We start from the raw sequence: 18,092 nt of genomic DNA, 5'->3' as shown, positions 1-18,092 counted from the left end.
TCTGCTCTGAAAATGGCTGGCAGCCAATGAGTTAATATGAAGTGCTTGTTTTGCACATGATCCGTTTGATCCCAGAAAGGAAAAAAGGATCAATGTGCAGCCTCCGTTTCCTTTCTAATTGCGTCCGTCTGTCTGTTCGGAGTGGGAGAGAGAGAGAGAGAACCCAATCCACCTGTCTGTATACCTGTCTGTAATGTAAGTTTGATTTGATATGATGACACTAATGAGCGCGCAGCAGTGCTAATGAGGACCTCCCATTAGTTCGAACTCTCATTACTCCGACTGTCGGACCAATGGGAGTTCGAACCAATGGGAGGTCGAACTAATGGGAGGTCGGACCAGTGCCATGGACCCGTTAATATACCTACATTATTAGTATTATTTACATGTTTAATATGATTTACATTCAGTACAGCTCATGTTTAGAGTGTGGTAATAATTGTCTGTGTGTTTATGGTGAGAAAAGAGTGGTTTATTGTTTGAAAAATGTAATGTTATCTAGCAGTATGCAGTGTCTAACTCCGACCAGCAGAGGGCGCGTTTGCTACACGGTGTGTTCAGGAACAAGGAAGTCGCGCGTGAATACGTTCAGTGACTGAGAACACACACTTGAGTCTGAAGTTTCCGTGTGTGTGTGTGGCGAACTGTGATGATAAAATACATATTTTTGCTCTTTGCAGGTAAGAATGGAGAGTTAGAATTGTGTAACGAGTGGGTGAATGTGTTATGTGCTGGTTTATTATCCCGTTCGGACGTTATGTGCTATTGTTTATGGACGTTCCTCAGCCAATGTACCGTACGGAAAACGGCTAGCCTGTAGTTAGCACTGGTTGCATAGTTACCGCGAGCAACAGGAAAACTATGAGCCGGTCTAAAGAGCCCGGACTGCTCGCGGAGTTCATAGATAAATAAATAAATAGGTTAAAATAGATATACATGATACATGAGTTGATTAATTTGACAATGTTTAGACATGATTGATACTGTGTGTTTGCTAAATAAGTTGATATATTGAATGTACATGATGAAACTGGTCTGGAATAGTGATACAACAGTCACATGATCTGTTGTTTTGATGTTGCTACAGATGTTCAGGATTTTTCTGTGTTAGAATATCGAATACGTTCAGTGAATGAGAACACACACTTGAGTCTGAAGTTTCCGTATGTGTGTGTGGCGAACTGTGGTGATAAAATACATATTTTTGCTCTTTGCAGAACAAAATAAAAGACATTCAAATTAAATGTGTAGTGGAGGGCAGCTTCACTCTGCACCACGCTACATCTCTGACCTTTGTGTCGAGTCTGTGTGAACGCTGCCTGAATCCCTGTAGATCAGCTGTGACACATGGGAAGATGTGCTGGCTGATGAATCCAGGTGGACAGCATGTGATGTAGCAGCAGCAGCTGTGATGAGCCTCTGTCATGAGCCTTCATGGAGCTCACAGGTCGTCAGCATCGATGAAGGAGAAGCTGTTAGTGAAGAAAACTCCAGTCAGACCATGGTGAAGCACACTGATGTTTCCACAAGCTGACCTCCTGCTTTTAACAGCTATTTACTTGACTTTTCTTCACTGTAAAAGCTACAGGACAGAGAAGTTCATGCCCTGACCCCTTGTGGTTGTTAGGTGGCACTGCGTTACATTGATGATAATATGAACAGGTGAGTGTTAAATGTTCACTGTTTCAGGTCTCATCAGATAATCCATCATTTATTATAATTTAAAAACACAAGCGGGTGATTTATTTTAAAACTACAAGAAAATATGACACCATTGATGTCACAATCAAGAAATTAATAAACAATTAAAAATGGTGCCTTTTTGGTTTTTGGAAATTCCTGTTATTGTTATTTTATTTTGAAACCAGAAACCAAATTCATGTAGATGTATCTGGTTTTTAATTCTAAACCAAAGACTAGAGACAAAATTATGTGATCAATGTGTTTTTTGTTCTAAAAGAGTTTGAAGTTTTGCTGATTAAACCTCTCGTTTTTGATTTGGCAGAGACAGGAAGAACTCCAGCAGAACCACGGCTCCACAGCAAAGTGGTTTTCAACAATGAGGCAAAACGTTATCTATTAAACACTGATCTGCTAAATCCCAATAAGCACAGAATGACTGACGAGTTTATCAATACAATGAGCCTATATCCAAAAACCACTGGACCCAGCAGAATCACAGCCCACTGTGCCGCCTTAAAGCTTCAGTTGGTAACAATTATTCAGTCATATTTGCTGGAACTGTCACTATATTCTGATGGTCAGACATTAAATGAGTAATTTAGGACAAAATCCAACTCCTCTGGCTCCACCTACAGCCTAATTTGCCAAAATCCACCGCGCCCGACGATTCTCCACCAGTCAGGTAGAGGGAGCAGGAGGAGCAGCCAATCGCCGCTCCTACACGTCGTACTATGGATACGGTACATCTTCTGTGGGTGCGTTTATGGCTACTTTGTGTGTGTCTGTGTGTGTGTGGGGCGCTTGGTGTGTGTGTGGGGCGCTTGGCAGAGGTTCATAAAGGGACCTGACGGAGTATTGTCTTGAAATTTCCGACCAAGTCGCAGAGTTTACTTTCACTTTCGTCAACTTACCAACTGGAGCTTTAATGGGATAGTTCACCCAAAATTCAAATTTCATTCATTATCTACTCACCCTCATGTCGACTAAGGGCTGGGAGAAGTTTCAGAGTCCTCCATTGAGAAATTGTTCTGAAAAAAAAGTCTATATTTTAAGCTTGTTTGTGATGGAAGCTCCCAGTGTTGCTCTGCTGGAATCTCGCGCGATTTGTGGAGCCGTGAACTGGGTGTCAATGCAAATCACGCGAGATTTGGACGGACCAGGAAGAGCAGTGCTGGGAGCTTCCGCTACAAACAAGCTTAAAATATAAACTTATTTAATTTTTTTCAGAACAATTTCTCATGTTGGGGCTTCAATACAAGAGGGACATTACAGACGAGCAGCATGGAGGTATTTGGATGTTTTTTGGTGTGTCTTTTTGGACGAAGAAAAGTGGTGTCCATTCATAACCATCATATGGACAAATACTGCTGCATGGAGCCCCGCTGTAACTCAGAGAAGCCACGGAGGACTCTGAAACTTCTCCCAGCTCTTAGTCGACATGAGGGTGAGTGGATAATGAGTGAAATTTGAATTTTGGGTGAACTATCCCTTTAACGGACCACATATTGACCAATGAGACAGAAAACAAGCCGGTGAGTGGACTATGAATCTCTGAGCTCAGTGAGCACCTACCAGTTGTTACAGTTGATGGCAGCGTAGCGGTTCAGTGCTTTCTCATGCGTCGTCGTGTAGTTTCACAGAGGACAAGGACCGTCACTGTCAGACTCCCATCAGACTTTATTTACATCTGGTGATGAAAAGAGGAGAAATAATCTCTGCATCAGGCTTCACAGTCACAGCTCAGGATAACACACACACACACACACACACACACACTGGAACAAAATAACCTTCACAACACTCTCTGCCTGTTGAACAGTCACGCTGCTAGGATTAGCCACAAGCTAACATGAAGCTATCAAAGTGAGTGAAAAGCTTTTCCGTATCAATGAACTTGTCATGTCTCTCACTCAGCATCATCACAGAACATCAGCAGTTGTTGTCTGGAGCAGATCTTCACATGTATGATCAATAAAGTCACCTTTAACCCTCAAATAGAAAGTTATATTAACGGAGCTCAGTACAAGTCAACCTACCACGACACTCCGACAGCAGACTGTTGCCTAGAAACGGGTCAACCCGCCAAGTCTGCAGGGGCTCGTTAGTGTGGCGTTTCAAAATAAGAGCTTCTAACTCATAGATCATAATAAATAAATAGATAAAAAATAAATAAATAGTGAACGACTTCATATTGTAACAGGCAGATAAATAATAATAATAAACTAAGTGTAGTGCAGCTTCCATAATAACAGAATTACAGTTAGTGGAATTACTAACTCCTTAACTCTGTTACAGCAGCAAGTACAAGACAAAGCAGCCAGATAAATAAATAAAACACATTACAGCAGAGTGAGGACAGAGGAAAGCATCAATGTGTTTAGGAATGACTTGTAAACAGTTTATAATGAAAACGATATTGACAATGTACATGGAACATTTTAAGAATATTCATATCATTATTAAACAAAAAGTGTCCAGTGAAACAACAAAGCAGCAAACTAAAGTAGCCTCTATAGATGGACCATGGATCATGAAGGGATTAGGAAACGCCTGTGAAAAGACAAAGACACTCTACAGAGAATTTATTAAACAAAGAACTAAAGAGGCAGAAAATAAATGTAAGTATCAGAACCAATACTATAAAGCTCTATAAAACAGGACAATATTTAATAACACCAAAAACAACACTAAAGGAATATGGGATATATAAAATGTTATTATCAAAAATGTCTCAACACAATGAAGTTCCCCTCAGTATTTCATTCAGAATGTGTCCCGTTAAGTGTCACAGGATATGAAGCCATATGGACCAGGAAAGACTGGGCTCGTAATAGGAGGGTTAGGTGAGTGATAAACACAATGAGGAAATGAAGTCACAAGCTACTATGGAGTTAACATTTATGCTTTATGAAAAATAAAGATAAAGTGAAAATTCAGCACAATAACTGACTTCATGTTCCACAGTTTCTTTCTTTTTGTTCTTCACAAATTACAAATCAAATTGTTCTCTATCACATATGGGAAATGTCCACATGAGAGAAAATAATAATAACAAAAATGAGTTTTAATTAATGTTGTTTGAAAGTCTTTGTAGAACAGACACAGGACTGTTACTACATAGTCATAACGCTCTTCTCTTTATGGCCATACTCACATCACATAATCACACAATTAAACACACTAGTACTGTAATACAATAGTGACTAAAGGAAAACATTTGGTTTTAGTTCTATAGCCTATCAAATGGAATATTTATTTTGACACATTTTAAAACCATAAATTATTTCAGCTTTTTTTCCTACCATGAAATGTGATGATTTCAGCTGTTTTCCATGAATTACAATACTTTTTGTTTTACTTTTAACCATGAAATATGATTCATTTTGTTTAATCTCTTTTTAACCATTAAACGAATCCTTTAAGTTATCAACTGTGAAACAGTAAAAACCAGCGGTGGACAGTAACAGAGTGAATTTACTTGAGTACTGTACTTAAGTAGCTACATATCTAGAGGATTTGTACTTTACTTGAGTATTAGATTTCTTTGGTACTTATTACTCTTACTTGAATACATTTCCAAGACAAATCTTTTTACTTTTACTCGAGTTAATTTCTAGGAAGGCTGAAAAGTAAGAGTAAGAGTTATTTGGACGGTGCAGGTTCATTCGGTTACAGTTTTCACGCAAGAGTTAAATGATTGTTAATAAACATCTGCATTACTTAATTAAAGAATTGTTATTTTTATCAACGTTTGCCTGTAATCTCCTGTGGTACCACATAAATACAGCATTGAAATACAGCATTGAATTGTGGACAAAGTCATGTCCCCTCAGTGAGGGGGAGATAGAAAATGCCTTGCCTGATGTGTGTGGGGGGGCTGGGGGGTGTAAAACATGAAAATGACAATTGCTGTCCTCTTATGATCCCATTCATTTAATTTGTTTTTCTAGGTGTTTCTGCAGCTTTATATAACATTGTGGTTCTAAAAGCAGCACATCAGTGCAGGTGGTTTCAAAGAGTTGATTCTCAGAAACAAGAGTTAAAAGCTCCTTAAATTAATTTAGAAAAAATGATAGTATTTCATTGATGTGAAAAATAAGAAATTTACTCTTACTCTTACTCTTACTTAAAGTAAATTTAAAAGCATGTATTTTTGGATACTTAAGTAGCCTACCTTTAAAAGCTCTTACTGGAGTAACATGTGGACTGAGCTACTTTTACTTGTAACGGAGTAAATTTTGACCAGTAGTATTTGTACTCTTACTCCAGTACTGGGGTCGAGTACTCTGTCCATCTCTGGTCTCCATCTGTTACAGATATGAGCACTAGTAGCCGACTGCATCACTGGCTTCTCATAACAAGCAATGGAGCAAAAAGAGCAGTGTAGCGGCCCTTGGTTCCCAAAGAAAGGAGGCGGAGAGTTCCTTACGGGTGCATGAGTTTATTACCTTGGTGTAGCACCGTGAAAACTATGTGGGAATATACAAAAAAAAACACAAAAAGAAAAAGTTAAACACATTACACTTCACATACAATTTCCCCAACACAGATTCAAAAGCACCCAATTTATTCCTATAAAAAAAAAGCAAACAAACAAAACTACATTTTATTAACCATTACAATATTACTAAAACCTTATTTAAGGAATTAAAATATAATGTGAACGGCATCACCCCAAAACAAAAAATAAAACAAGACATCAAAAATAAAAAGTAAAAGCCCAAAATTCAGATACACACCTTGTTCCACAAACCAAGGGAGCTAATAGAGGATGGAAGGTGCCGTCTCTAATGTCTGTCTCCTAATAACAAAACAAGACCAAACTATAAGGGAACCTGCACCAACACAAAGATTACAAATAATTCAACAAAGAAAACTCACTCAAAGAGCCACGAACATGGTCCAAACAAAGCCAGCAGCACAAACGCTGAGCCACCCTTACGAAAGAAAAATATATTTACCAATATATTACTTGCAATATATTGTAATATATTGTAATATATTATTCTTCCATTACATTTTCCAATATATTATATATTGTAAATATATGGAAAAATATATTGATGACGCATATATTATACAATATATTATATATTGCAATATATGGAAAAATATATTGATAACACATATATTATACAACATATTATATATTGATGTAATATATTGTAATATATTGCAATATATTGCAAAATATACAAAAAACTGCCCCTTTCAATATATTGAAATATATTAAACCTGAATATATAATATATGGGTTTATATATCCCAAAATATATGCAATTTTATATTTATAAATATCCACCATAATGTATTCAGATTTATATGATAAAATGTATTGATAATATATGAAAAGATATAGTGTCACATGTATGTTCAATATATGGTAGAATATATTTTAAATATATGTAAAATTATACATGAAATATATGTATGGCTATGTGTTCAATATATTGTGGAATATATTTAATATATGGAAAATTATATGGAAACAAAAACATGACATATGTGTTCAATATATTGTGGATGAATACTTAAATATGCAAACTGCAATATGTGCACAAACCTTTATACCACATATTAACACAGACTGGGTAATTTATCAAAAGCAACCTTTATTTTCTTTTAATCAGGCACAGATACTGAACCCAGTTTGAGGTAGGGAGCTATACAGGCCTATTAAAACCCCAACCAGGGTTCCTACAGCTTAAGCCAAGTTAAATTTAAGACTTTCTTTAAAACCACTTGAAATTAAATTTAAGACCAACTTCATAATAAACACAAATGCAGAAAAAAAAGAAACACCTCACATCAATTACATAGGGTTAGGGACAATTTTACCCACTTTCCTATGTGATCCAAGGTAAAGTGACTGCTACATGAACATTGGATTGTGTCTCTTTCCAGCTGTCCTTTCAAAATAAATGCATAAAAAGTCCGAAAAAAAACAAACAAAAAAAAAACACCACTGACTCGGAATCTGGTGGCTGTGAGAAATTTAGCGTTGACGGCCGCCACTAACTTCTCTATGTCGGAATGTTACCAATTATTTTGAGATTTGAGACTAATTACAACCATAAAATACCACTTACCAAGTGTTAACATTTTTAAGACTTTTGAAAAATTGATTTAAGACATTTTAATGCCAATTAAGGCCTTGTTTTTAGATTAATGAATTCAATGCCTTTTAAGACTTTTTAAGGATCCGTAAGAACCCTGCCAACAGGCCTGGCATATGGTCAGACAAAGGAAATGTGACTGACTCTACATTTCTGAACAGTGCAACATTTTTAAAGAATGCCATTGAACAGAAAATACATATACTTTTGGAACTGTGGAAAAGAAATAAATAGCCAAAAGAAAATTGATGTAGCAGATAAAGCAGATGTATGTATGTAGCAGATGAAGAGATGTCCACCCTCCAATTGGTAGTAATCAGCTGGCTCCTTGGTGCATCTAGGGAAAAAGAGAGAAAAAAAAGAGATTTTTGAAATATTATTTAAATTATCTGTATAAAATGCTCTGACGTCCTTTGCTTCATTCTAATGTTCAACCTAACATCAAACATCAGATCATTCACAGGGGGTTTGGAGGGGGGTGTCAAAGAGTCAATCGATTAGTACTCCGCGATTATCAAATACTTTCGCTTGAAATGCCTATCCCTACTGGAGTCCAGACTCCACACCAGTAAAAACAAGATAATAGACCACTAGTTTAATGTTAGTATTCAGTCGGTATTCAGCTGTATAGTCAATGATTTCCCTCAACTCTATCACTCAGTCAGCCAGCATCTAGTCTGGGGCAGTTGACTCGCTGTTTTGGTAGGAAACGGATCCAGGGCGAGAGAGACAGACCTTTCCTTCAAAATAAAAGCACCAAGCTAATAAAATGCTGTAAAACTCTTTAATTTAAGGAATATAATTTACAAGAAAGTCCCCGAGCCATTAAATTGACATTTTGCTTTTATTGTATTACAAGTTAATGTTTATTTTTTTTATGTTTTATGTTGGTGAATACTTTTATTTTGGTGAATTTGGTGATTTCGGTATCAGCTACAGACAGGAACCAGAATGCAGACTAATTGGGAGGTAACTGACACCAGGCTCTTTGCTTGTCTGAAGAGCCTGGTGATGCGAGGCTAGCCAGCATCAGTCCTGTGGAAATTTCAATTACTTCTGTATGGGATGGTGCTATACATTTAAAGCGATAGTTCACCCAAGATTGAAATTTCACTCATTATCTACTCACCCTCATGTCGACTAAGGGCTGGGAGAAGTTTCAGAGTCCTCCGTGGCTTCTCTGAGTTACAGGGGGTCTCGACGTAGCAGTGCATGTCAATATAACGGTTGCAAATGGATACCAACTGTCTTGGTAACAAAAAGACACACCAAAAAACATCCAGATACCTCCATGCTGCTCGTATGTAATGTCCGTCTTGTATTGAAGCCCCGAAATGCGAAATTGTCCCGGAAAAAATTGAATACCGTAGATGACCATTTAGTAGCCCGGGCGTTTAATATGCTAAATCGACTTGGACCCCGGGCGTTTATAAGAACCAGGCGCGTATTTGCAACAGGCTACAATTTATTTTTGCAATGAGCAGCACCAGACCATCATGCAAAGAACAAGGATTTCACCATAGGACCACTGGAACAAAACTACTTTTTTCCCCGACACATATACAAAGACAGTTTGTCTGTGTTACGGCGACACAGGGAGCTGATCAGAGCAGTGTTATGAACAGGGGTGGACTGGGACAAAAATTTGGCCCTGGACTTTTTGGTCCAGACCGGCCCACTATCTGCGCGCGGATATTGTGCAAACTAGCACCGTTGATGTACACACAAGCTCTCAATAACACCACTATACTAAACAATATACAATATCCAACAAAGTAGAGGAATAGTGAGGAATAGGTTAAGTTTGAACAAGATTACATGCACATGAGTCTGCATGCAATCAGAACTTTGGCTAGTTGGCTAAAGTATGAAAAACAATAGTATAATGATCTGAAAAATTGACAAACACTAATTTTATTTTAGAATGTACAGTACAGTACAGCTCAACATAATGTAGCTATAGACAATGAAGCATGACAGGAAATACTTGTAATTTGTGTACTGCATCATGAGTAATATGTATGCATTTGTTTTACTGTAACAGTAGTTAATCTGCGTTTTATTAATTTTAACTGTATAATGTTAAACTGTTGAAAGGACAATAAACCATAAGCACTGACTGAAAAAAATATGTAGGCTAAAGCATACATATTTGTTAAGTTGTTAGCTCAATGTCCTTCATGACCAAATTGGAGTGGGCACGAAGAAAGGTGCATGTTAGCACTTTAATAAAAGCAACTAATCAATTAATCAGGATAGTATATGAATATGGTTATTGTTTTCCAATACTTTAGATAACTAGATTTAGTTGTAAATCACCACACCATCCAGAGTTTGCTATTTATTATGTCAAGTTAAGTTCATAGACAGTTAAGCAACCGTTCTGGACCATTTACAGTATTTTAATGAATGTTTATCCACACCATTCTGGAAAGCACATACCTGCTTAACACGGTATCACTACTGTACCTCCTTCACATGGTGGAGAGTCTTCCTCAACACTTATTTTTTCAGCCTCCTCCTGCACTATAAGGGCAGTGGTAACGGGAGCTTCACTCTCTTCAGACTCACGTGAAGGACCTGCTGCTGAAGCTGCAGCATCGGTGCTTCTAGCTCCAGCCAGGCCAGGCGGCCCCTGCAGCAAACATCTGCGTAATTGTTGTACTTTTAGCAGTCTGTGCTGCTAGAGCTTTTCTTTTAATTTTCCTTTCCCTCAATTTTTCCGCACCACCTTTGCGTTTTTTTACTTTACTTCTCCGTTTTTGTGCGCTAGTGTGTTATTGTTTTTTTTTCTCTCTCGCTCTCTCATCGTGACTCCTCATCATTAAAAGTGATTGGACGAGGGGGGGGGGGTTCTAGATGCGTGGGTGGGACTCCTGGGCCTCTGTAGCCTCTCATAGGGCCGTTGGGCCAGGTAGACAAGCCACTGGGCCAATCGTCACCTCTCTGCTGTGTCTGCAGCTGAGCACTGTGGGCCGAGCCGATGCATGTCTCTCTCCCCGGGCCGGGAGAGTTAGGCAAGGCGAGTCATGGCAAAAAAAAAAAAAAAAAGTTAAATAAATAAAAATAAAATAAAAAACGGCCGTCTATCGGCCCATTAGTGACCGGCCCACCGGGAAAACTCCCGGTACTCCCTATGGCCAATCCGCCCCTGGTTATGAACGATAGCGGGAGGAGGGGAGGGGGACGGCCGGTCGCGGTAATTTCAACACTGTACATTAGCGCATTTATCTATTTGTCTTTGTCGTCCAGCGCAACCTATCCCGCTAGCGCACCTGTGTTTGTGTGTCTGTGTGTGTGTCTGTGTGTGTCCGCCTGCATGCGAGAGAGAGAGCGAGAGGAGGGGCTGACTGACAGAGGTAGGAGTCGCTGTTGAAAAAAAACTTTTGTTTTCTGTGCCAGACTATGGTAAACACTTAATCGCCCGGGCGTTTAATTGAACCGGCGTTTATTATGCCAAATGAGGTCGGACCCCGGCGGTTATTAGAGCACAGGCGCGTATTTGCACGCGGGCGACTATTTGGTCATCTACGGTAAGTCAATTTTTCAAGCTTGTTTTGTAGCGGAAGCTTCTCAAAGCTCCTCTTCCCGGTTCGTCATATTTGGACGAACTGGGAAGAGAACAGACCCTGGTTCGTCCAAATATGACGAACCGGGAAGAAGAGCTTCGAGAAGCTCGAAAAATAGACTTATTTCATTGTTTTTGGGACAATTTCGCATTTCGGGGCTTCAAAACAAGACGAACATTACATACGAGCAGCATGGAGGTATTTGGATGTTTTTTGGTGTGTCTTTTTGTTATGAAGACAGTTGGTATCCATTTGCAACCGTTATATGGACATGCACTGCTACGTCGAGACCCCCTGTAACTCAGAGAAGCCACTGAGGACTCTGAAACTTCTCCCAGCCCTTAGTCGACATGAGGGTGAGTAGATAATGAGTGCAATTTCAATTTTGGGTGAACTATCACTTTAAAAACTTGAACTGAAATTAATCTGAACTAGGTTTAATGAAAAAATTTAAGAAGCAAAATGCATTTGCCATAATTCTTGGTCTGTTTGCCTACCTGTTTGCATGTTGAAGTCTGTACCCCATCATCTTTTGCTCTATTGTCACTTCGGGTTCTCCAGCACGATGATCTCATGGGTAGAGCACTGCTGTGGGTCCTTGGCTGTGTAAAATACAGATTGACATAACAAAGAGTATTCAGTCAATTAGAAACAGAGTAAAACTTTAATTAATCAAGGACAAAAATATCTTTAGCTGTGTCACAGTATTAAGGATAGAATGATTTTTTTTTTTTTTTTTTTTTGCGGCTGATCCTGATTATTATTACTTAAATAACACTATATTTAGAACTAATATCCTAATGAAAATTACTGCCACATATCTTTGACTTTAAAGTTTCTATTATTTTGTCCAACCTATGAAGGGTGAATTGAACTTATTACACCTGTGTGTATAAACTGGATTCACTAATGATGGCTTATTTGCAGACTATATCATTTTCAGCTGGATGACTAATACTTCGCGCGCCGCGAGTAGCCGCGAAGCAACAAGAAGCGGAGCCCTTTGATGTTAACGACTGTGTCACACCGGAGCCACGTCGCTCCGGTTCACAGCAGCAGCGGCGCGGCGCTATGGCCGCGAGCGAGCCTGTCAAGCCGGGCAGGAAGTCGCACAAAGAAACAGCGGAAGAATCCGGTTCATTTTCAAAATAAAACACATTCCGAAGCCGGTTTACCGCCCCCCCCCCGTTTGGGAACCACTGTTCTAAAGGAACTTTCACTTATGTTTACACAGTGTTCAAAACTATAAGTTATCACCAATACATGGTAACCGAACAGTAGACTGGAGGCAACCTCTGCTGCTCTGCTCCTGGTCCTAAGTGCACAAGCATACTGTACAACAGGCAGTTTTCTGTTATAAATAGACTCTTTTCATTTACCTCTCATGCTGACTTTAGGAACACACACACACTGAAATTCGCTAACAGTTACTCAATACATTGTGGTTACTATCCACCACTTTCCGGAGAACGACGCTGGGTGTCGCCTGACACTCCATTCATTACATTTTAGATTAACGTTAGCTGGGCTAACCGTTAGCCGTCAGCAGTGTCTTAAATAACTCAATAAACAGCCCATGAAAAAAATATTTTTTCCAGCAGATATCTTTGTTACAACATGACTGAGCTAATTGGAGTGGTTTCATGTTGTGTCCGACAACGGGAGGGTTTTAACAGCTGACGTCCTGGTGTTAGCTTAGCTGCTGCTGTTAGCTGTCAGCAGCAGAAAGCGGACTGAAAGCCGGATAGCTCATGTGCTAATGGCGATTAGCTTTTCTCTCTTTTCTTTCTAACCCTTTTCTCTGTAACACGTTAATGAAGCCATGTACCGGCTGAAACATCCTCCTCACCGTTGGTTAGAACAAGGAGAATAAGAAAAAAAAACCCTCCATGGTGACATGTCGAGACCTGGTCGAGACATGTCCAGGACTTCACATCATAGACTGTAAAAAGAATGGACGTAGCGTCCGTGACGTCACCCATTGGTTTTGGGGAGTCGTTTTTGTGACTCAAATATGGCGGCCTGAACAGCGCCATGTTGGATTGGCCGGCCGAGAACCCGCCCACTGGCCTCGAAGCAGCTGTCCACGGAGCTGCTCGCACCTGTCACTCAACGTTTCCGCGCCCTGATTGGCCAGAATTTTAACCTAATAACAGTAAAACTGTAGAGTTAAAAAAAAATTCACCCCCCTCAGAGTGTGTGCGGGGGTAGAAACTATCGATTGAGACGAAAAAACGTTCTGACACCAGGCTTTTAACATGTTTACTGAGGATGTAAAGTCGGCGATTTTAACATGGGGGTCTATGGGGAATGCTCCCTTCTGACACCAGCCCCCAGAGGAATCCGAGGGGATTGCAGTTTTTTGAACGCGGAAGTGAGCTTCACTTCTCAGACCGACAACTGCCCCCTTGCTTCACATCCGTTAACGTTACACAGCCCCCCTCCCTCTCACCAGAGCCTGCCTCGTTTGAATCCCTGACACCAACAACGCCACAATAATAACAGAGAAATATCTTACCTGGTATTTTTTGCAGGATTTAAATTCACTCAAGCTCTCGCTAGGACCAGGTTCCAGCCGACTGTTTGTCCATTTATCCGTATCGTAAAAATAATCCACATGACTGGTCATTCTTGAACGACTGAAGTGCGTCGCGGCGGTTCCCGTTTCACATCAGCAGTAACGGTTATTTTCAAATTTGGCGCCGGAAAGGCGCGCACAGCTGTCATTGGCCAAGAGCCATTATGTCAGTCAGATCAACCAATCATGTTCAAATGCTCACGATGAGACAGCCAGAGCGATAGATATAACAGACAGCCAATGGATTTTGTTTCATTGTGGTAACATTTTATTTTTTATTTTTATATATAATAAAAATAATAATTCCTGACCTGCAATCGGTTCACAGACCATTGCTAAGTAAAACACACCGTTGCTAGGGTCACCGCTCTGATCAGAGGACACAGAGGAGGAGAACTATGCAGGATATTTACTTTAATTGAATTTTTACCTTCAGCTTCGGACTAATTGTGATGTTAGATAAATTACTTAACTTGTTACAGGGGGGGGGGGGGGGTTATAAATATACACATATACTATACTATATACTATATTTTTTAAATGTTTTATATATATATATGTGTGTGTGTGTGTGTGTGTGTGTGTGTGTGTGTGTGTGTGTGTGTGTGTGTGTGTATGTTGTATAAAATATAAACATTTAAAAAATATAGTGCCTTTTTGGCCTTGATCTCAATATATTTTTCAATATATACACATATATGATCCATGCATATATATATAAATATATAAAATATTTAAAAATATAGTGCCTTTTTGGTCTTTATTTCAATATATTTCTCAATATATACACATATATGATCCATGCATATATTGCAATATATTGGAAAATATAAAAATTAAATCCCATATATGGGAATATATTGCCTAATATATCACATGATATTTTCTAATATATTGCAATATATTTTTCTTTCGTAAGGGCAGCCAGGGGAGGACAAAGGGAGGATGGTGGAGATGCGCACAGGTGAGCGCACACACCCACAGGAACAGCTTACAGGTGACAGTGGCCTCCTCCCTTTTATACCCCGCTCCCTTAACAAGAAAACTGACCACTAGATGGCAGTAATACACTGACCTTTACAGGCACTTGAGTGAGGAAAAAGGGGGAATCAGCAGACAAGACACAAGAAGGCTGAGATGGCAGCTCAAAACAATTTAGCTACTATCATTTACAAGCAGCACATCTTTATATAAACAGTGTTGGAGCTATTTTTTATTGTTAGTATTTAGTGCTATTTAGTTTAGTATTTTGTTTAGTGAGTATTTTGTTTTGGTTATTCTCAATCAATGTATTTGATTTCATTATGATTAGATTTCTATTAGTATTCTAGTTTATTATTTGTTTGGTTTAGGTGTTTCTTGTGTATTATTTGTGTTTTGTTTCATTTGGACACGGTAGGAGGGCACCTGAAATTATATAGGTAGGCTGTCGGTAAGGGACCAGCATGCACCTGGGTGGGCAAATGGTTTTTTACCGGAGCGGGAGAGGCACAGGAATTTTCTTTGTTCTTTGTCTGCTCGCCTTTTGGTTAAATAAACCACGATTTTTGTTGAAATTGGACATTTGTTTGGACATTATGTTTTTTCTCATCCGAGTACACCACAACCCATGGTGCAACAGTGGCCCTTTGATTTGTATAATTTGAAGTTTGATTTGACACTTTTATTTGTTTGACAATCGGCTGCTACATACAGTATATAATACACAGCCTGTTATTGGTTGTTTTAACTGTGTGAGCAGGCTCCTTCCAAATAATTTATACGCCTCATTTGAACGTTGTTATCATCAATTTATTGAAGCACCAGACCAGACTGCACAATGTTGTTAGATTTAATACATTTACACCTGTTGTGCTTCTGGCCACTTGTATTTGAGCTGTATGAACTTTACTTTAGATTATAAGAGATTTGTGTAATGAATCAACTTCCACTGCTCATAATTTTTTTTTTTTTTTTTTAAGTATATTTTTTGGGCATTTATGCCTTTATAGATAGTACAGTTGAGACAGACAGGAAACGGGGAGGCAGAGAGAGGGGGGATGACATGCAGCAAATGGCTCCCGACGCGGGACGCGAACCGGGGCCGACCGCAGCGAGGACTGTGCCTCTATACATGGGGCGCCCGCTCTAACCACTACACCACACGACGCCCCATCCACTGCTCACCATTAAGGCAAAGTGCACAGCTGTTAATGTGTGAAAGGAACTTGAATTGTGATGATGACAGATTATAGTTTTGGATTACTTTCACATTCAGTCAGTCCACAGTTGTCCACCACGCTCTCTCTCTCTCTCTGACAGCAGAGGTGTTTTATTTATTATGATTATGATTATGATTATGATTATTATTATTATTATTATTATTAATAAAGAGGTGTGTCACCTTACGTCAGCATTAAGATCTGCTGTGTGTTAGAGTAGACCATGGGTTAAATTTACGCTGGAATATCCCTTTAAATAAATAATGTGTTACGGTACATTAACATTTTTAACACACACATGTTCTTCTGACAAGCGGCGGACTGAAGATCAATATTATCATTAGTATTTTAACTGTTTATGGTTCAGTAGTAGAAATAAACAGCAGTAAAAACACCAGTCTGTCTACTCAGATTACAGAAGTCACCTCCCCTCCCCCACTTCCTGTTTTTAGTTTTTACTTTCACTTTTCACCACGCGGTTGTGTGGCAGTTTATTTCGTCGTGTGAAGGTAAGGTGAACAGTCTGAATGTTTTCCTCGTTAACACCTGTCGTTACCTGAGTTCTCTGCCCTTCAACGTGTCGTTGTGTTGTTGTTGTTGTTGTTGTTGTTGTGTTGTTATAATGTGACTGTAGCTGAGTCAGAGCTGTAACTGTAAAGTCTGGACCGACAGAACCGTGTCCTCCATGTTGTGTGGGTGTTTTTTTTAAAAAAAATTTTTATTTAAGTCTCTAATACAAAATACAAACATTAAAGGCACATTGGTAATAGATAAATGCACAGTGCTGAATCAGCTTGTTGTGTGGATGTTGTGGGTAGAAGAATAAGAGCAGAAGCAGAGTTAGTGGATGGTCAGTAGTTGAACACAGAGTGATTCTTTGTGTGCAGCTCCACTTCCTGATGACTGGAGGCAGCTTTACCGCCTGAATCAGCCTGTGGAGGAGGTGGAGAGGAGCCGCTGCTCTGCCGCTGTCTGAGCCACTAAACGCGGCCTGAGCTCGTCCGGACAGCCACTGGAGAACAGCTGGGACTTTGTCTGTGGTGAGTAGAGTGGTCTGTCATTAGAGTTACACTACAGGACTGATGTGGACTCAGTGTCTGTCATTAGATTTACACTACAGGACTGATGTGGACTCAGTGTCTCATTAGAGTTACACTACAGGACTGATGTGGACTCAGTGTCTGTCATCGCCCTCATGTTGTCCTGAGCTCATTTTCACCCCAAACCAAAATTCTTTCCTTCATAATTTTCTTGTTTTTTTTTTGTTTTTTTTAATCAAACGGCCTGAAATTAACAGAGGTTGTTTAATACTATGGTATTAACAGTTACAATAAATTTGAAGCAATTTGGTTGAATTATGGCTGTTTTATTGAATTTAATAACACAAAACATAACATTATCACAGAAGTTGTGTTTCATCTTTTTATTCAACTTCAGACCAACCTATTAATACTAATTTCACACCTCATTTATATGAAATAATACCTATTTTCTGGTTTCACAAAACAGAAAATGACCCCGCCTGATTTGACTGCTAAAAAGCACAAAACATAACGCAGGTGGGCACAATTCGTAAACAAGACACAATAATTATCTTTCTTGCAGCTGTTAGTTTATTAACTTTGTTTATGAACTTCAATAAAACAATTTCGGACCACCGTGTAGACAATTGCTTATTAACTTGCCATTTTTACTGTCGGGAGTATGAATTAAGCAATACCGTATACGCTCAGAACTCCCTTGCTGTGATAATGAGCCCATATCACGGACTGATGTGCTTTTACAAAACGGTTACTAATACTGACAATATGAAAGAGAGATACACAATCAATTTCATGTAGTTTTTTGAATCAGAAATCCATATTATAAATAATAATAATAATAATAATAATAATAATAATAATAATAATAATAATATAAAAAAAATAAAAAATAGTATTTGGAT

At 39.0% G+C, this 18,092-nt stretch overlaps 1 long non-coding RNA gene across 2 annotated transcripts; it reads right to left on the bottom strand.

Annotated features, from left to right (window-relative positions):
* Positions 1-7,725: 7,725 nt before the first annotated feature.
* Positions 7,726-13,275, bottom strand: LOC146965581 (uncharacterized). 2 transcript variants are annotated; one of them, XR_015034656.1, is made up of 3 exons: positions 13,218-13,275; positions 11,866-11,970; positions 7,726-8,136 (listed from the first exon to the last, which is right to left on the bottom strand). It is a non-coding gene; the product is annotated as an uncharacterized LOC146965581 (long non-coding RNA). The 2 variants fall into 2 exon arrangements; XR_015034655.1 differs by lacking the exon at positions 13,218-13,275 and adding an exon at positions 12,626-12,783 and having other exon boundaries at positions 11,866-11,965.
* Between the last annotated feature and the right edge of the window lie 4,817 nt (positions 13,276-18,092).

The sequence above is a fragment of the Trachurus japonicus genome, chromosome 21, assembly GCF_045865225.1.
Source record: "Trachurus japonicus isolate A0001 chromosome 21, Traja_1.0".
Classification (NCBI taxonomy): domain Eukaryota; kingdom Metazoa; phylum Chordata; class Actinopteri; order Carangiformes; family Carangidae; genus Trachurus; species Trachurus japonicus.
Note: the sequence above shows the minus strand (reverse complement) of the source record. Positions and strands in the feature narration are given on the sequence as shown.